Below are 20763 nucleotides of genomic sequence, written 5' to 3'. Positions count from 1 at the left end.
CCCTCCATCATCCTGAGAAAACCCATTAATCCTTATTCCATTCCATTCCATTCTTTGGTAGATTTACAAAAATAAAAGCACACTCCTTCCTTCCTTCCTTCCTTCCTTCCTTCCTTCCTTGTACACACACCAATATATACACCATTTATTATTGTTGGAATTTTTTGTAAAATACTGAGTGTGCATCGTAAGAATCCTGTCAGTTAATAATACAGTCGTACCTTGGAACTCGAACGGAATCCATTCCAGAAGTCCATTCGACTTCCAAAACGTTCAGAAACCAAAGCGCCCCGTCGGACATTGGGCTTCCAAAAACAGTTCACAAACTGTTTCGAACAGTCGCTTCCAGGTTTGTGGTGTTTGGAAGCCAAAACGTTCGAGAACTAAGCTGTTCGAAAACCAAGGTATGACTGTAATAATAATATTTTTTTTATTTGAACCCCGCCCATCTAACTGGGTTGCCCCAGCCACTCTAGATGCTTTGCACTATTAATTGCTATTTATCAAGGGTGAGGAATGCTCACTGCCAATCCTCTCGCGGCTTTGGTAACACGGACAGGCCTGACTAACGGGTGGAGTGACCCTTCAGAGCTCCCCCCCCCCTTTTGTCATTAATGAATTCCACTCTGCTAATTGGTTTTACCCAAAGAATTATGTAGGATGTTTTCTCCCTGGGCACGTCGTGTTTCTCCGCCTGCGATTTATATCTTGCTTATTGATGCGGGCGTGAACGAATGAAAATACACCCTGGCCACGGTTATCTTTCAAACAACGGCTAATCAATCATCTTGCCTGTTGTTGAACCTGCTTCATTCAACCTGCATGCTGATGATATTGCTTAAGGGGGACTGATGGGGGGGGGGGAAAGGAGAATGAGGTAAGATAAAAGGTAAAGGACCCCTGGACAGATTAAGTCCAGTCAAAGGCGACTATGGGGTTGCAGCGCTCATCTCGCTTTCAGGCGTTTGTCCACAGACAGCTTTCCGGGTCATGTGGCCAGCAGGACTATGTGGTATGTAAAGTTGCAGTCAAGTGCAACATTCTGACAGAGGACTAACGGCCTCCATGTTCTAACCGGTTGCTGTGACAACCAGTTTGTTGGTTGCTGGTAGTTAAGAAAGATAACTACTCAGTTGCAGTCACCTCAGGACCAACTTACCCCTGGTATAGTTTATTTGCTTGTTAAGTAACCTAAACCTGCCTTCAGGTAAAGGTAAAGGTAAAGGTAAAGGTAAAGGTAAAGGTAAAGGTAAAGGTAAAGGTAAAGGTAAAGGTAAAGGTAAAGGGACCCCTGACCATTAGGTCCAATCGTGGCCAACTCTGGGGTTGCGCACTCATCTCGCTTTATTGGCTGAGGGAGCCGACGTACAGCTTCTGCGTCATGTGGCCAGCATGACTAAGCTGCTTCTGGCGAACCAGAGCAGTGCACAGAAATGCCGTTTACCTTCCCGCCTGAGCTGTACCTATTTATCTACTTGCACTTTGATGTGCTTTCGAACTGCTAGGTTGGCAGGAGCAGGGACCGAGCAATGGGAGCTCACCCCGTCGCAGGGATTCGAACCGCCGACCTTCTGATTGGCAAGTCCTAGGCTCTGTGGTTTAACCCACAGCGCCACCCACGTCCCTAAGCCTGCCTTCAGGTACAGTTCTGAAAACCTGAATGAATCTGAGATAAAATAGTTTTATTTTAACATGAATCAGATTTGTGTGTGTTTTCTTTAAGAGGGATTCAAAGCGATTTTTAACCAGGAAGGCATCTTTATTAGTAGAACTCAGGCGAGTTAGCAACAAGCTGATCAATGCATAAATTTAAAAGGGGGATTGTTTAACTCTGCTAAACTAAACAAAATAAAAAAATACCTTCCAGTAGCACCTTAAAGACCAACTAAGTTAGTTCTAGGTATGAGCTTTCGTGTGCATGCACACTTCTTCAAATGCATGCACACGAAAGCTCATACCTAGAACTAACTTAGTTGGTCTTTAAGGTGCTACTGGAAGGTATTTTCTTATTTTGTTTTGACTGTGGCAGACCAACACGGCTACCTATCTCTAACTCTGCTAAACTAAACCTTCCCACAGACTAAACCACTTCTGGTGTAATGGAACACCGTGGCGGAAATCAGAGCGCATGGAAACGCCGTTACCTTCCCGCCACAGCGGTACCTATTTATCTACTTGCACTGGCATGCTTTTGAACTGCTAGGTTGGCAGGAATTGGGACAGAGCAATGGGAACTCACTCCGTCGCGGGGATTTGAACCGCTGACCTTCTGATCGGCAAGCCCAAGAGGCTCAGTGGTTTAGACCACAGCACCACCCGCTCCATAAATGAGGTAGAGGAAAGGGGTCAGTTCCTAGTTTACATTGGTGCATCTAGCTCAGTAGTCTAGACTCTACACTGACTACAATGACTTTCCAGGGTTTCAGACTTACCTGAAGACACCAGGAATTCAACCTAGAATCCTTTGCATGTAAAGTGTGTGCTCCACCATTGAGCTATGGACCTTCATATTCTATAGGACCCGCGCTATGAATGTTCTAAAGGACCCTTGTTTGCAAACGACTCTTCGCCAGAGTGGTGCATGCTCTAGTTATCTCCCGCTTGGACTACTGCAATGCGCTCTACGTGGGGCTACCTTTGAAGGTGACTCGGAAACTACAACTAATCCAGAATGCGGCAGCTAGACTGGTGACTGGGGGCAGCCGCCGAGACCACATAACACCGGTCTTGAAAGACCTACATTGGCTCCCAGTACGTTTCCGAGCACAATTCAAAGTGCTGGTGTTGACCTTTAAAGCCCTAAACGGCCTCGGCCCAGTATACCTGAAGGAGCGTCTCCACCCCCATCATTCTGCCCGGACGCTGAGGTCCAGCGCCGAGGGCCTTCTGGCGGTTCCCTCATTACGAGAAGCAAAGCTACAGGGAACCAGGCAGAGGGCCTTCTCGGTAGTGGCACCCGCCTTGTGGAACGCCCTCCCATCAGATGTCAAAGCGATAAATAACTACCTGACATTCAGAAGACATCTTAAGGCAGCCCTGTTCAGGGAAGTTTTTAATCTGTGATATTTTAGTGTATTTCTGGTTTTTATGGAAGCCGCCCAGAGTGGCTGGGGAAACCCAGCCAGATGGGCGGGGTACAAATAATAAATTATTATTATTATATTATTATTGTTGGATACATCTTCTAGTTCTGTTTGCCTCTGCTAAATGGCTTCATATCTGTTCTTGTATCCAGTCCTCCTCTGCTCCCACCCTACCATGATTCATTGGACTTATCTCTGTCTGCTTCAAGGAAGCTACCTTGAATGGAGTCAGACATCTGAAGGCAACCCTGTATTGGGAAATTTTTAAACATCTAATGTTTTACCATTTTTATGTGCTGTAAGCTGCCTAGACTGGCTGGGGAAGCTCAGCCATATGGGTGGGGTATAAATAATAAAATTATTAGCATCATCATTATTATCATTGCTCCATCTTGCTCTGTCCTGCCAACATTGATTGGAAGTGGCACTCCAAGATTTCAGGTGGAGACTCTTTTGCAGCTAGGGATTGAATCTGGGGTCTTCTGCATGCATGAAAGTTGCTCAACCACAAACGGCATCCCTTCCATGTATCTTGCTGCCAGGGATTAAAAGTGCAAACTGGGTTTCACTTTGCAGATTGCTTCAGAAAGCATGAATTAGGTAGGATCACCTTTAAACCAAATTGATTTTCTCCTCCAACCCTAGTTATCTTCATGAACTTGTCTGTCATCCTTGGGTGGGGGCCGTGCCAACCTGCACCATCCCAGTGTTTGCATCTATGCTGCCAAGGCGTGTTTCATCCAGAACATGGAGTAAAGGCATCTCTGATTAAGGCCTCCTTGCATGGTTCCGTTTTGCCTGAAATCCTATTCAGTCTTTCCACAAAAGTTTTTTTTCCTCTCTCTTTTTCTCTTCTGTTCGTAAATTTAATTCCCAGCCTTGGGATTTTTGTCTTGCTTTTTTTTTTTTTTTAGTTCTGATGAGAGTGAACAGCTGGCTTGTACTGTGGATTTTGTTGACAGCATTCAGTTGTTACTCTTTTTTTTGGTCAGACGGAGCCTGCGTCGCTTTGTCTGGCTACTGTCTGACATGTCAGCTTGCACACTGCTCCAGCCCCCAGCTGTTCCCTCCTTTCATGCTATGGATCGCACTTTGCATTAAGATTTAAACGTGCCTTCAGAAAATAGTAATAATAAAAAGGTCGGCAGAGCTGATCAGTTGCCACAGCAACCTGTAAAATGGGAGAAATCTGATCCTGGAGCAGCCAAGAACTTGGTTGGAAAGGATTTCTGCATATGTGTTTGAGGGCACACTTATCGGCCCATCTTGAAAGTGATCACAATGGCAGTTGAAATGGCACTGCTTTGAACACTGAAAATGCAATGGAAACCTTGATTTACTTAAGGGAAAAACACGACTTCAAAACCCCGTTAAACTTTTGATGTGTGTTACAAAGACTTTGGGAAGTGTCTCGACACAACATTTTGCCTCCAAGGATGGTGGGACAAATGAAAGTACAAGAAAGAATAGATAATTCTATTTCCCCCCCTTGTTGTTGTTTAGTCGTTTAGTTGCGTCCGACTCTTCATGACCCCATGGACCAGAGCACGCCAGGCACTCCTGTCTTCCACTGTCTCCCGCAGTTTGGTCAAACTCATGCTGGTAGCTTCGAGAACACTGTCCAACCATCTTGCCCTCGGTTGTCCCCTTCTCCTTGTGCCCTCCATCTTTCCCAACATCAGGGTCTTTTCCAGGGAGTCTTCTCTTCTCATGAGGTGGCCAAATTATTGGAGCCTCAGCTTCACGATCTGTCCTTCCAGTGAGCACCCAGGGCTGATTTCCTTCAGAATGAATAGGTTTGATCTTCTTGCAGTCCATGGGGCTCTCAAGAGTCTCCTCCAGCACCATAATTCAAAAGCATCAATTCTTTGGCGATCAGCCTTCTTGATGGTCCAGCTTTCACTTCCATACATCACTACTGGGAAAACCATAGCTTTTACTATACGGACCTTTGTTGGCAAGGTGATGTCTCTGCTTGCCATTGCTATTTTTCCTTAACTGAGACCAATTCATACTTGGCACATTGTCTGATTGCACAAACAACTTCACCCATATATTTTCTTCAGGTTTCCACCATTGATTTTCAAATTTAACTGAGCAGCCTGGAAGCCGCTGTAGAATGTATGTTCCTTGGACTGTTTGGACGGCAATTACCCTAGGAGAGGCAAATAAGAAATTGGAATCTGAGGGGTTCCTGAATCCCCTGGGGTGGTTTCTGGTTTGCATGGCAGCCATCCAAGCCAATACCCTCATCTCACTATGGAATGGTGAGATGAGAAGAGCTATCAGTGTGGATCATCCTGAGCACCCTCTCCAGCTCTGTGGAGTTCAGCTGTCTCATTGCTTTCCAGGAGAGTTTCAAGCGATGAAGCTGGACAACAGCTTGAGTTGAAACTGGAAGCTGGAGCAAGATTGTTTTCTGCTGCCCCAAAGGGTGGAACCTGAACCCACAGCTTCAAGATACAAGAAAGGAGATTCTAACTAAACATCAGGAAGACCTTTCTGATGATGAAAGTTGTTTGACAGTGAAACAGTCTCCTTTGGGAGGTGGTGGACTCTCCTTCCTTGGAGGTTTCAAAGCAGAGGCTGGATGACCATCTGTCATGGATGCTATAGGGTGGGAGGTGGGGTGGGGTTGGACTTGATGACCCTTGGGGTCCCTTCCAACTCTACAATTCTGTGATCATCAATCGGGGGACTCTGGATCTGAGAAGTAGGTAAACAACCTCTTCTGGAAGGGGTTGTTCTTCCTGTGAATGACCAGGTATGTAGTCTGGGGTACCCCTTGATTCAACTTTGACACTGGACACCTACGTTGCTGCAATGATCTGGAGTGCATATTTCCACTGCTTGTCCAAGTGAGATATATATTGCTGCTAGTGCAAAATGCAGCCAACAGAGTTTTGACTCATCAATGCGATGTGAGATCATATAGTACTATAGTCCTTAAAGACCTGCAGTTCAGTGTGCTGGATTTGAGGTATAAAGTCCTAAGCAGCCTAGGACCCAGCTACTGTCCTGTCCTGAGCATGGTTTCAGATTCCACCACCAAGTGAAATCCAGGCTGCTCATGGTTCCCACACCAGTAAGTTAATACCGCGGAAAGGACCAGAAAGGATTGTTCAATGCTCGGCCCTTATTTAAAGCATCATTCAGAAGTTGTGAGGGGATACAGAAGTTCTCTCTGTGGTCTTGAAAGTGATGAGTCCTTCACACCACCAAGCTTTTAGCATTCAGCGCATGATGAACCAGCATGCATTTATTGACTGGAAGACAATTATCAAAATGAGCTAAGCGATTTTACACAAAGTACAGAGAAAGCAATCTTCAAGGTTCTTTTTTTTTTTTTAAATGGAGCCATTTAATGCTCAACAATGTGTCTTTGTTTTGCACTTAAATCCCCACTAAAGCTCCTAGCTGCAAAAGTTAAATCATGAGATTTCCCCTCCCCCAACTAATGATTTCACCATTTTTTAATGGGAGAACAGGGCTGTTACACATGTCCTCATTTTCACCTGTGAAATGGGTCCAGGCCAGGATGCAAGGCAGAATTAACTAGGTTTGGAAACAAGAAGACAAAGGGCAGGATTCCCCTACTGAGCTCTGTTAGGGGCTGCCTTATACTGCATATACGGTTTGCTTTCTGAGCAGAATATATGTCTTTACTGAATGTCCACTTATTAGGGTTTTAGCCTTGTTTTAAATGCATGTGTTTTTGTGTGTGTTTTCAACTGTTTTTAATTATTGTTAAGTGTAAATCACTTTCACATGGTGGTTTAGAAGGTGATTAATAAATTATATGTAATAATAATAATAATAATAATAATAATAATAATAATAATAATAATTTCAGTACTGTCTACACCAGGTATCTTCAACCTTTTAGACCCACAACCCACTTTTAATCCAAACATTTGGGGACCGATTTCTTAATCTTGCATGGTGGTAGTGCTTGGATTAAGCCATGACTCCCGAGGGAGTGGGTGGCAACGTGGTCTAAACCACGGAGCCTCTTGGGCTTGCCGATCGGAAGGTTGGCAATTTCAGTGTGCCTGATGGGGTGAGCTCCTGTTGCTCTGTCCTAGCTCCTGCCAACCTAGCAGTTCGAAAGCATACCAGTATGAGTAGATAAACAGGCACCTCCCTGGCGGGAATGTAAATGGTGTTTCTGTGTGCTCTGGCACTCGGCAAGATGCTCTGCCATTGAGTAATGGGCCTTCCCCAAAAACGGACTGAAATTTTTTTCTTCTCCATCTCTAAACACCCCAAATCTGTTTGTTAAGCATACAGCATCAAGCCTTGAGGCGTGTGATCTGACAGAGCATTGGTGCAATGTGTTCCCATCACAACCTCAGAGGACTGATTTTTAAACTAATCTTCTCCACCTCAAAGTTTTCACTGAAAGATTCTCCTCTAAACCAAGAAGCCATTAGCGGAGGTTATCACACTTTACTGAGCAGACTACCTACCTACTCAAAGGCAAGCCAGTCTTATCCTGAATGCGCATTTCCTATAGACACTCAAATAATACACAACACCAATTAGCATTAATGAGAGCTTAAATCACCCCATGCTGAGATACGAATATATATAATAAGCACTGTGAGCTCGAGGAGGAAAATGTGTTGAGGTAAATCTAAATGAGGAAATGGTAATGCAGAAGCAGAAATGGTGGTATTTGTAGACCTGGATAACATGGATCTTAATGGCCCCAAAATGGAAAACACAAGAATTACCAAGAATTATCTCACTGGTGACCCGCCCCCTCCGTCCCCCTTCATACGCCCCTGAGTGTTTGTGTAGGTGCAAAAAAGGGAGTCCCATTTATACTGAAAATAAAATACCTGCACCAAAGGAAGGAAATGGCGAAGCTGGCATACAGAGCCTCTTCTATAATTTTGAAGGAAAGGGTCACCAATCCACTTTAAATTCTTTTACTGTGATGCTTCAGCAGCCAGCCATTTCGTAGGAAACGTGGGGGCATGTTTATTCCTTTATTGTACATGGAGACTTACACTGTCTGCTCAGAAGGAAGTCCCACTGTATTCAATGGAGCTTACTCGCAGGTAACTGGGTAAAGACTCAAGCATTTTTACTCAGAACTAAGTCTCACTCACTTCAATAGGATTTACTCTGTGGTATGTTCTTGATGCGGGTGGCGCTGTGGGTTAAATCACAGAGCCTAGGACTTGCCGATCAGAAGGTTGGTGGTTCGAATCCCTGCGACGGGGTGGGGGTGGGGGGTGAGCTCCCATTGCTCGGTCCCTGATCCTGCCAACTTAGCAGTTCGAAAGCACATCAAAGTGCAAGTAGATAAGTAGGTACCACTCCAGTGGGTAGGTAAACGGTGTTTCTGTGCGCTGCTCTGGTTTGCCAGAAGCGGCTTAGTCATGCTGGCCACACGACCCAGAAGCTGTACGCCGGCTCCCTCGGCCAATAAAGCGAGATGAGCGCCGCATCCCCAGAGTCGGCCACGACTGGACCTAACGGTCAGGGGTCTCTTTACCTTTTATGTTCTTGATCACTCAAAATTTCCATCAACATCATCATCATCATCATCATCAGTGCCAACCTGAATAAAGTCACATGACAGAATGAATCACATGTCAGTGTTTGTAAAAAGCAAAAAAGGAGGAAAAGGTTCTGACCTCCCTTTGTCTCCTCAGCCTGGTCCTCGGACCCTTGTCATGCTGACCCAGCTTTATTCGCATTAAAGAAACAGCGGCCATTTTAGCTGTGACATCACATGACATGGTGCACATACACTATCTGAATGGCAATGCCCATCAACTTTTTTTGGGGGGGGCCCAGCTCCCTCAAATATTTTATTTGGGGGGCAAAGCCCCAAGGCCCCTAGAAGTTGGCTCCTATGATGATGATTATTTCCCCCAATCTTTATCCCTGACAGGAACTCAAGGCAGCTTGCTGCTAAGATCTTATTTCCTCCCATTGATCTGTGGAAGGTGCTGCAGATATTTTATTGACGGCAATTCTGTGTGGTCAGTTTGGCAGAAAGGTTGACATTGGCTCCAGTGACCGATGTATATGTATCTATGGTGTCAATGTGTGCGGGAGGTCAAACTCAGGGGAAGGTTTCTGGTGTAGGTCAGGATGTCTCTGTTTTTATCTGAGGAATGTTGGAGGGCATGAGCTTCTTGTTTTGCAAGAGGTGGAAGGCACGACTTTCAAAATGGTTTAGAGGGGCTTTAAATGTATGTTGTGGATGCGACCCTGAACTCTCTCCTGACATGTACATTTGTAAGGAGGGACATTTACAGCAAAGCAGGTGCAGCCCAGATGTAGGCTTATCTCCTCAGTGAAAACTAGGTCAAAAGAAAACTTAAAAGCGACTGTTCGGAGGAGAGAGAGAGAGTAATATATTTGTGTGTGGCTTATGTGTGCGCGTCTTCAATAACTGTAGAGGCAATTAGTTCAGTGGGTTGTAAAACAACAATCATTTGTGATGGATTTCTGTGTGCCTTTTCATATTACAGTTTTCATCCGCTGCTTTATTTTCGTAGCCACTCTGATATCTTAACGTTGTTTTCCCCCCTACTAGAGTCATTGCCAAACATTTGAAAATGTTATAGAGAAAGGCAAAAATGCTTGGTGCGTCACACGCACAAATATACACACGCATACTCTCCCTATTCGACACCTTTTCCAGCCCTCCGACTAGTATTTTTTCAAATGTTAATGGTGCTTTTTACAATTATATGAGGTACGGGAAGGAAGAAACACATTGTCTCATGAGAGGGATAAGATCGGGATCTTTTTTAAAAACACTAGAGCTGAGCAGACATTTTTCAAAAGACACTTTTTCTGGGATCATTTCTTTTTTTTCTTCCTGCCCCCTCCCTAGAGAAAGAAATATAGGAATATAGGAAGAAGAGGCGAATTTAGGGCGGTGTAGCCGGTTCCTCCTCGCTGTGTGCTGAGCCTAGGGGGCGCTGCAGGGCGCTGCAAATACAATGTAGTGATTTGAGCTGAACAGAAGGTGAGAGGCAAGGGGTGCCCCGAATTTTGGCCTTGCATAGAGCGCTGGTGAAATTTGAAAGACCAAAGTCTGCCCCTTCAGAAAGGTGTCTAGTACCAACTCAGCCATTGGTCTATCTAGCTCAGTCTTGTCCACACTGACTGACAGTGGCTATCCAGGGTTTCAGGCAAGGGAATATTCCCAGCCCTACCTGGAAATGCCTGGGATTGAACCTGTGGCCCCTGAGCTATTAAACCTTCCCTACATCGGTCCAATATACCTGAAGGAGCGTCTCCACCCCCTTCGTTCTACCCAGACACTGAGGTCCAGTGCCGAGGGCCTTCTGGCGGTTCCCTCACTGCGAGAAGCCAAGTTACAGGGAACCAGGCAGAGGGCCTTCTCAGTAGTGGCACCCACCCTGTGGAAGGCCCTCCCATTAGATGTCAAAGAGAAAAACAACTACCAGACCTTTAGAAGACATCTGAAGGCAGCCCTGTTTAGGGAAGCTTTTACTGTTTGATGGAGTCCTGTATTTTAGTATTTTGTTGGAAGCTGCTCAGAGTGTATGGGGAAGCCCAGCCAGATGGGCGGGGTATAAATAATTTATTATTATTATTATTATTATTATTATTATTATTATTATTATTATTATTATTACAGTGGTACCTCGGGTTAAGTACTTAATTTCCTTCTGGAGGTCCTTTCTTAACCTGAAACTGCTCTTAACCTGAAGCACCACTTTAGCTAATGGGGCCTCCTGCTGCCGCCATGCCGCCGGAGCACGATTTCTGTTCTCATCCTGAAGCAAAGTTCTTAACCTGAACACTATTTCTGGGTTAGCAGAGTCTGTAACCTGAAGCGTATGTAACCTGAGGTACCACTGTATTATTATTGCATTTCCCCTGAATATTCACCATTTCTTTTTCTTTTGGTATGGTTTAACTATCAATCCTTTTTCCCAGGCAAACTCTGGGAATCGCAGTGCTGAGAGGGGAACAGAGGTCTCCTAACAGCGCCCAACACCTTTAACAAACTGCAGCTCTCAGGATTCTTGGGGGGGGGGAGACCTCGGCCAGGGGCGTAGGAAGGGGGGCAGGGGGCGCCCCAAGTATCACCATGGAGGGGGGTGACAAATTATCAAGGAACAATTACTGCCCTACTAGGGCAGTTCATGAAAAACTTTTTTTAAAAAAATGCCTGTTTCAAAGGTCTTATTGTCATGGTCTGGTCTACGGGTGATCGAAGTCCCTGCTCAGGATGTTGGGACCGGGGGCAAGATGGTGGGGTGGGAGCAGGAATGAGAGTCCAGAAGCCAGGACTCAGGATGCCAAGAGTCCGAGGGTCAGGAAGCAAGGAGTCATGAAGTCAAGGGTCCGAGGGTCGAGAAGCAAGGAGTCAAGAAGCCTAGGTCCAAGGATCAGGAAGCAAGAAGCCAAACACAGCAAGGCAGGAAACGTGTTGTTGTGGCTGACCTTATATCCCTTCCTGGTTCTTGCCACAAGGTTACCAAGTGGCCTCACCTGTGCGGCCGCATCTTGCCTCTCCAGAACAAACTTAGGAAGGCCCCAGTCCTGCGAAGCCCTACTGGTCACAGGGCCTGGCTCCTGCACGCACTCCTGACACTTATCTTCCACCACTAGGGATTATATAGTTATATATGAAATTTCATGCATACAAGTTAATATCTTGACCCTCCTCCACGAAAATAGCTGTTTACTAGCGTATTCCTATGTCGTGAAGGGTGAGCAGGGTCAAGATATACACATAATATCTGTGACAGCACCTGCACTTTGGAACTCCCCACCTATTGCAACAAAGCACATGCCTTTGCTAGACTCTTTTCGGACAGCTGCTCAAAGCATTCTTCTTTAGGCAAGCATTCTTAGATGCTTAGGAAACTGAAGTAATTTTAATCTTAATATTTTAGCTTTTGTATGTTTTAAAGTAGGGTTGTTATTTTTTCTTGATTTTACTGCTGTGGTTTTTTGTTTTGTTTTGGTGAACCACTTTGCAGGTTTTTAAAAATAAATTTTATTAAATAAATAAACAATAAATATAATTAAAATAACACAAGCCAAAACACAAGCCATCGAGTAGATTTAAGTATCTGTCCACAGCCGCCTACTTGTTATCAGAGGCCCAGAATCCACATTCCTTTGTAAGAAAATATGAAATAACGTAAAACCATTTTTGCAGGGCAGGCAAAAGAAATCACTGTGGGGGGAGGTGACAAAGAAATTTTCCGCACTGGGTACCACCTGCCCTTCCTATGTCTCTGGCCTTGGCTGCATTAAAGTGGTATGATACTGCTTCAAATGTCTAATGCAGATGGGATCTTGGATGGTGTGAAAGTTTGGTGTTTGTAGCCGCCCAAAGCAGCAGCAGCAGCAGAAGAAGAAGAAGAAGAAGAGGAGGAGGGGGAGGAGGAGGAAGAAGAAAGGGTGGTGATGAGGAAGAGAAAAGCCACATTGGCTATAATTTACTTCATTTGGGTCTTTTCTCAGGGCTTCCTCTTTTGCTACAAACATTGAGCCGGCTGACAGAACATCGCTAAATGGGAGGTGGCTTCCGCTGATGGATGCTATGGCAGAATCGCCGCATGTTTATCTACTTAACGGCCCCGTAGAGTTGCCAAGTTCTACATCGTAGAACTGATCTTGCTGCAAGGCAGAATTTATACCTCCCCATTTGGACAGTCTTAATTTTTTCCTTCTGCCAAGAGGAAGACAGCGTATTCACAAAGGCGAGAAAGAGAATTCCTGCTAAAAATGGAATACTCTTGGATGTGTATGTTTCCCTCGCCTGCTCTTTACTTCTCTGGTATCAGAGTTTTGGAAGTCATTTGGAACCGTAACAGGAGCATAATGGGCCTTGCCTTAAGTGCATTTTTGTGTGTGTGCTATGAAATCTGATGGCCTCTCCTTCTTCTCTGTCCCTATAAATTCCCAAGGCAGCTTCCTAAAATGGAAAAAAAGGGATTCTGCAGTGGTCTACATTGTGCAGCAGGGATTGGGAACCTGTGGCCCTCCAGATGTTGTGGTCCATTGGATTGCTTGTCCACCTTTCATCCAAATTTTGCAACACCTTTCATTCCAAATTTTGCAACAATATAAAAATGGAAGATTAAAACCAGCTCAACCATACTTTGGCTGAGATTCCTGCATTGCAGGGGGTTGGAACGTTAACAACTTAGGACCATCATGTATCCTCTCATCTGCTTTGATCTGTGAAATTGGATCTACTACAGAAGAAGAAGAGTTTGGATTTGATATCCCGCTTTATCACTACCCAAAGGAGTCTCAAAGCGGCTCACAATCTCCTTTCCATTCCTTCCCCACAACAAACACTCTGTGAGGTGAGTGGGGCTGAGAGACTTCAAAGAAGTGTGACTGGCCCAAGGTCACCCAGCAGCTGCAGGTGGAGGAGCGGAGAAGCGAACCCGGTTCACCAGATTACGAGTCTACCGCTCTTAACCACTACACCACACTGGCTCTCAATAGGTGCCACATAATACCCATTCCACATTTGTAATAACTCAGTCATTTAATATGGCAGTGGTTATACTTTGGAACTCGCTGCTTATGGAGATCAAGCAGGCATGGCCACTGTACTCGTTTCGGTACTGGTTAAAAACATTATTGTTTAGACCTGCCTACCCAGGCCCTAATAGAGTTGAGGTCATATTAATCTGTATTCGTATTTTACAGTATTTTAAAGACTTCGCTTCCTGTCTTGCCAAAGGCTTATGCATGAGGTACTTTCTAGAGGGCTTTTCACTGCTGGTTAAATTATTTTACTTCCATGGAACAGAGGGGAGAAACAGGGTGTTGTTGAGCCCAATTTCTCTGCATGTGGGGAAAGACTATAACAGTGGTCAGCAAACTTTTTCAGCAGGGGGCCGGTCCACTGTCCCTCAGACCATGTGGTGGGCCGGACTATATTTTGAAAAAAATATATGTATGAATTCCTATGCCCCACAAATAACCCAGAGATGGCTTTTAAATAAAAAGGTACATTCTATTCATGAAAAAACACGCAGATTCCCGGGCCATCTGTGGGCTGGATTTAGAAGGCGATTGGGCCAGATCTGGCCCCTGGGCCTTAGTCGGCCTATCCATGGACTATAACATATGTATGCAATAGCTCAGCTGGCTAGAACATGGTGCTGATAGCACCAAGGTTGCAGGTTCAATCCTGCTTTGTAGGGGATTTGACTAGAAGATCCTTCCTCTGATTCTATGAAGCATATGTGTGCATATTTCAACAGTTTCTTTTTTTTAGGCTGTTTTAACTTGTTTTTAACTCTGCCTTGTATGAATAATCATTATGTATATTTTATGCAAACTGTTTAATGGTTTTATGATTAAACAGCACACATCCCACTGCTGCTTTTTTATTTGAAAAAATCTTATTTACACACTTCTTAACATCCTTTCAGATGTTGTTGGAACTCCAGCCCCCATCAGCCCCAGCCAATATAGCCAGGGGTGAAGGATGATGGGAGATGGAGTGCGACAAAGCGTGTTCTCCTTCATGGAGAGCACGTGTTGCAGTGGGGGCTGCCAGGACACTCCAAAGTTGGGGGGCGGGCTAATTGATCGTTGGCCACTGATGCGATTGGGGCTTCCCTTGTTGTTGGGAAGAAGTTAATGTTGCCATTTATTGATTGACAGCCAGAAATAGTAAAACTCCTTGCACGAGGCTAGGGCTTCCTCTTTTCGCCAGTGCATTGGATTGCCCGTCCCTCCCTCCCTAGAATAGGGTTGTTCGCTTTCACCTTGCTATGCCTGTCATGGGGTCATCTGCTCTTGGGGCAGGGGCCCGGTAGGAATTTTGTCCATCTGGCTGATTGGCTGGGGCCATTTGGTTTTTGCCTACTGCATAGCAAATCGTCACAACTTGTAAGGTTCGCGGTTAGGCATTGGTTTATGGTTTGGTAGGTTGAGGGGCATGGATTGGCTGTGCCTGCCCCTCTAATGCTGCTGCTGCAAGGGATTCCGTTAAAGGAATTGGGAGCTAACTATTGCTTGTCCACTCTGACAAGGGGGCTCGGGCCATAGCAATGAGCTCCTGGTTGCATTTGGGGTGAGGGCAGGTTCCCTGCTCCGCGTAACCCCCAAGTGTATTCCCCCATTCTGACTTTCGCATCGTGCAGAATGTCAGTCTGTCCCCCATGGTGGGGGCAGATAGTCGCAACCAATGCCTACGCAACCACTCACAAATTTGTATTTTAATAAAGTTGTGGCCAAAATTATGCCAAAAATCTTAAACAAAAATTTCTGTGTGATGTGTGAGTTATTGGGGTGGACCTGGGGACCTCGACACACAACATCTGGAAGCCCAGAGTTTCTTCCATCCCTGACTTAAGGCATGTGTCTCCTTCAGGAAGGCCATGAATTACCATTATGGTCCAGACATGCATCATCGCCCTGGTTGCAGCCATGGTTCAGATCCTCATCCTGCATGTTTTTCAGACACTATTCATAACGACATTTTTGCAACTGCTGCTTAAAACATTCCTGAGGGTTTACAGAAAAATCACTTTGACTGATTCCTTGAGGGGTATTTCTCTCCCCCTTGAGCGAGCCATGAAAGGGGATGAAGTAACGTGTTCTGCTTTCAGATAAAATCCCTCACGTTTTAAACATTAGGAATCCTTCAACCTCTTTGCTGAGCCTTCACAGAATTCCACACTAGAAACACACACACGTTGTCAGGAAGACTCGACATTTGTGGAGATCGACTTAAAGTGGAATGGTACTTAATTGTGCAATTGCAGTTAGAAGTTGTGAGCAATAATTAACTATAGGCTGTCACAATACACCCCTTGAAATTTCATACTTTTACTACAAACATGCTGTCTACTTCAGCCTTGCAATGCATGCCAGCAGCTGTCTAGGTTGCTAAAGTGTTTTGAAGGTTCCACCCCCCCAGCCCCCCATGACGAGGTGATCTTGTAGATAACCTTGTCTCGGTATTTGTGGTTACATTGTGAAGTTTGTATCGGATAGGTTTTCATGGAAATATTAATAACAGCTTTGTGTTTGACTGCCTAATTAAACCTGCCTCTCCTAAGATGCCATAATTGCACATCCTTCTCCAGCATTTCCACATATCTTGAAAAATAAGTGCGCTTCCTTGAGGTGAGTGTTTAAGAGGAATGTGTAACACACACACACACACACACACACACACACACACAAATTCACACATGGTCTGTATTTGAGTACTTTTGATTATCTTACTGATCACCCAGCCAAGTGGGCAGGGTAGAATAATCATAGAATCATAGAATCATAGAGTTGGAAGAGACCACAAGGGCCATCGAGTCCAACCCCCTGCCAAGCAGGAAACAACATCAGAGCACTCCTGAAATATGGTTGTCAAGCCTCTGCTTAAAGACCTCCAAAGAAGGAGACTCCACCACACTCCTTGGCAGCAAATTCCACTGTCAAACAGCTCTTACTGTCAGGAAGTTCTTCCTAATGTTTAGGTGGAATCTTCTTTCTTGTAGTTTGGAACCATTGCTCCGTGTCCACTTCTCTGGAGCAGCAGAAAACAACCTTTCTCCCTCCTCTATGTGACATTCTTTTATATATTTGAACATGGCTATCATATCACCCTTAACCTCTTCTTCTCCAGGCTAAACATGCCCAGCTCCCTTAGCTGTTCCTCATAAGGCATCGTTTCCAGGCCTTTGACCATTTTGGTTGCCCTCCTCTGGACACGTTCCAGTTTGTCAGTGTCCTTCTTGAACTGTGGTGCCCAGAACTGGACACCACATAATAATGTCATTATTTGTAAAAAAAAAAAGATCAATATTAGGCAAATTTGTTTTGCAAAAATGCTTTATATTAGGCAAAAATAAGTACAAATATGTGTACATGAGGAGAAATTTGCAATAAATTTTCTGATGAATTTTCATGAGGATTTTAAAAACAAAATTTGCACACTGATCTGGAAATGTGGAGAATTGAAGTTTGGAAAAATGAGAAACTGAGAGAAACCGAAACAGATTGATTTACTCATCCCTACGCCAGATGGATTGTGCATGGGTACTTTTATACTACAAACTAGAGTTGTGCACTGGATCTGCCTAGATCCTGTACCTAATTTGGCTTGACTCAGAATTCTGCTGGATTGGGTTGAGGCAGCCCTGGATCATCGAGGGGTCAGACCAGGTCCGCCCAGTGCAATCCAGCGCTGTCTAATGGGGGGGGGGAGCGATCTGACAGTGCTGAGGGTGGAGGAGGCGACACATAGGCACTGTATCTTCCTTATTCCTCGCTTCCAATTAAGTATGTAGTAGGGAGCAGGAGGGACGCGGGTGGCGCTGTGGATAAAACCTCAGCGCCTAGGACTTGCCGATCGCATGGTCGGCGGTTCGAATCCCCGCGGCGGGGTGCGCTCCCATCGTTCGGTCCCAGCGCCTGCCAACCTAGCAGTTCGAAAGCACCTCCGGTGCAAGTAGATAAATAGGGACCGCTTACCAGCGGGAAGGTAAACGGCATTTCCATGTGCTGCGCTGGCTTGCCAGACGCAGCTTGTCACGCTGGCCATGTGACCCAGAAGTGTTTGCAGACAGCGCTGGCTCCTGGCTATAGAGTGAGATGAGCGCACAACCCTAGAGTCTGGCAAGACTGGCCTGTACGGGCAGGGGTACCTTTACCTTTACCTAGGGAGCAGGAGAGGTATAGAATCATAGAATCTTAGAGTTGGAAGGGACCACAAGGGTCATCTAGTCCAACCCCCTGCAATGCAGGAATCTCAGCTAAAGCATCCCTGGCACATGACCATCCAGCCTCTGTTTAAAAACCTCCAAGGAAGGAGAGTCCACAACCTCCCATGGAAAACCACTTCACTGCCGAACAGTTCTTACTGTCAGAAAGCTTTTCCGTATGTTTAGTTAGAATCTCCTTTCTTGTAACTTAAAGCCATTGGTTTGTGTCCTACCCTCCAAGGCAGGAGGAAACAACCTTGTTCCTTCTTCCATGTGAAAGCCCTTGAGATATTTGAAGGTGGCCATCTTATTTCCTCTCAGTCTCCTCTTTTCCAGGCTAAACATACCTAACTTCCTCAACCCTTCCTCCTAAGACTTGGCTTCCAGACCCTTGATCACCTTGGTTGCCCTCCTCTGCACACATTCCAGCTTGTCAACATCCTGTGGGAATGTTCAGGGATGCAGGAGAGGATATATTGTTTGATAATATCCTTTCCAACTTGTGTTAACAAGTTCTACAATTTAGCAGAGTAACATTCCCCTTTTTAAACCTGCACAGCGGATGCGTTTGCTCAGGCTCGCTAAGGCCTCTAAAATAAGTTACCTGCTAATTTCCCCTTTAGTCCTTCATAAAAGAAGTAGACACGGCACAGTCTTCTATAAAAGTATAAAAAGAGTTTACTCACTCACTCACTCACTCACTCATTCATTCTGTTCAAAGATGGATCCCAGAAGGCAGACTTAAGTTACAAAAGTAATATACCTGGAATCTATTCCATAAAGATGTAGTCCCTTTGTCTTCTCTTGATTGGAAGCCAAGAAAGCATCTTAGGCTAAGCAGATGTTGCTTCTTCGACGAATGTAGTCCGAGAGAAAGAGATGCCACCCTCAGCTGAGATGTTTTGTTACCTGCACAGGTGAGGCCACACCCACCTCTGGTCACATGCAGAGGAAGTCTGTCCCAGCCCAGGAAGAAACAGGAAGTTCCAACTCACTGGTCCAGACAACCTCTTTTTATGTCCACTCTAGGGATGTTGTACTTGACTGCTCTGTGTTTCACATCCCACACATCCTTCTTAAATTGTGGTGCCCAGAATTCTCCCTCCACTCCTGACTGCATGACTGTGCAAGGTTCCTGAATCAGTTGGGGGTCTGGATCAAAGTCAGGTCAGCCCTGGAGCAGGTCAGATGGGGCTGCTTGAAAGTGCCAGATCAGGCCCAAATCAGATAGAAGAGGCCACATGGAGCCCTTCTACAAACATGTGTGCAATTATGTGCATATCTTTCCCTCATCTCTCCCTCTTGCACACACATTTGCTATAGTCTTTCCCCACATGCAGAAAAATTGGGTTCAACAACACCCTGTTTCTCCCCTCTGTTCCCATCGTGTGTGTCCCAATCATACCCACTCTGTGTAATTATCAAACATAATCCATGCAAGTAAAAGAATTTAACCAGCAGTGTAAAGCACTCTAGAAAATACGTTGCAAACAAGCCTTTGGCAAGACAGGAAACACAGCCTTTATATCTGTAACACTCACGTGAAAATAAAAAAGCAAGTTGATCATTTAGCTACCCTGCCTCTACATTACCTCAAAAATGACGGCTATTCTAAGCATGTCTTTCATAGATATAATCATCTTGTTGGTTTTTTTTTGCTATGCTTCTGAAAGCAATGCTCGCACGTTATCCACCTACAACAAAATATCAGACAAAAGGCCTGTCATCTGTGATTGATCTGTTGCCTGGAATCCATGTTGGAACTTTCATATTGGTAATTACTTGTACGGAGGCGCTGGTTTCCTGTGTGGCAAAAGGACAACTCCACACATCCTACCCCATTTGTACCCATCACTCGACTTTTGTTGAAGACTGACCTTTCATTGACTAGGAAACCTAAAATCCCACCAGAAACATTTAAGTCACAACCACGTTAAGCCAGCAGTGTGTGCCAGAGACTAGCAAGGAAAGAAATCTAATCTGGATAAGATTACACGTAACGGTCCTTCAGCAATTCTTCCTGTACATCTAGACAGGAACTGACATTCCCCCTATTTTTCATAGTATTCTGGATACATGAACGTCTTTCATCACTGATGTTAATTATCCTCCAAAGAACCGAAGGTCACTTGCTAAGTAGAATGTGTTGACAAAAGGCGCATTAGGTTCTGGTGAAATCCACCTTGGTGGATTCTGTCAATGATGTTCTTTAAATCACAAACAGGCCAAGGTGGTTCCATGCTAATGGCCTTCTTTCATCAATATAGTAGGTTTTCACACTGAATGAGTCCAAGGTTCTTTCTAAATTTTAGTATTTGATGAATCATTGTATTTTAATATTCTGCTGGAAGCTGCCCAGAGTGGTTGGGGAAACCCAGCCAGATGACCGGGGTATATTATTATTATTATTATTATTATTATTATTATTATTATTATCACCTTTAAAATCTACTACAGTTATTATAGCAACTTTACCTAAAGTAAAAGTTAAAATATCTGAGGGATTTTTGAGAAGAAGCATGTAAGTTTTGCTGCTGAAGAAATTCAAGAAGAGTAGCAGAAATTCCTATTGATCCTAAGGTTGGTTGTTGTTTTTTAATAGATCCTAAAGCAAAATTCAAAATTTACCTCATTTGTACTAGGATAACCTTTACCAGCCTTGGATGCTCCAAATGTTTTGGGCTACAAGCAGGGAAATTGGATAATTTCAGTGGAAACAGAAACAGAAAATGAAATGGCTCATGTTTGTGTATTTTGTCTCATGTCTGGGATGGAAATCAAACCAGTGATATATTAATGTTGAGCTAGAAGAGCCTTTGGTCTGATTCAGTGATGGTTTTATGTTCTGATAAGCTAGAAGGAGTATCCATCAAAATTATAACATAAGAATAATAGGTTTCTGTATGGTGAAGCTTTGCAGCAGATCAAAACTCACTTTTGGCCACATACAGGCACAGATACTGTGTTTGAGAAACTATAACAAT

At 44.6% G+C, this 20763-nt stretch overlaps 2 long non-coding RNA genes across 2 annotated transcripts in view; one reads left to right on the top strand and one right to left on the bottom strand.

Moving 5' to 3' along the window:
• LOC309341331 overlaps positions 1-20763 on the bottom strand; it is a 509554-nt gene that overhangs the window by 53605 nt on the left and 435186 nt on the right. The gene's annotated exons all lie outside the window — the stretch shown is intronic.
• LOC309341395 lies at positions 1022-12944 on the top strand. Its single transcript, XR_014156297.1, has 2 exons — positions 1022-1164; positions 12564-12944. It is a non-coding gene; the product is annotated as an uncharacterized lncRNA (long non-coding RNA).

Source organism: Podarcis erhardii (assembly GCF_964252035.2).
Source record: "Podarcis erhardii genome assembly, chromosome: 4".
Lineage (NCBI taxonomy): Eukaryota > Metazoa > Chordata > Lepidosauria > Squamata > Lacertidae > Podarcis > Podarcis erhardii.
The sequence above is the reverse complement of the archived record's forward strand: the minus strand, read 5'-3'. Positions and strand labels throughout refer to the sequence as shown.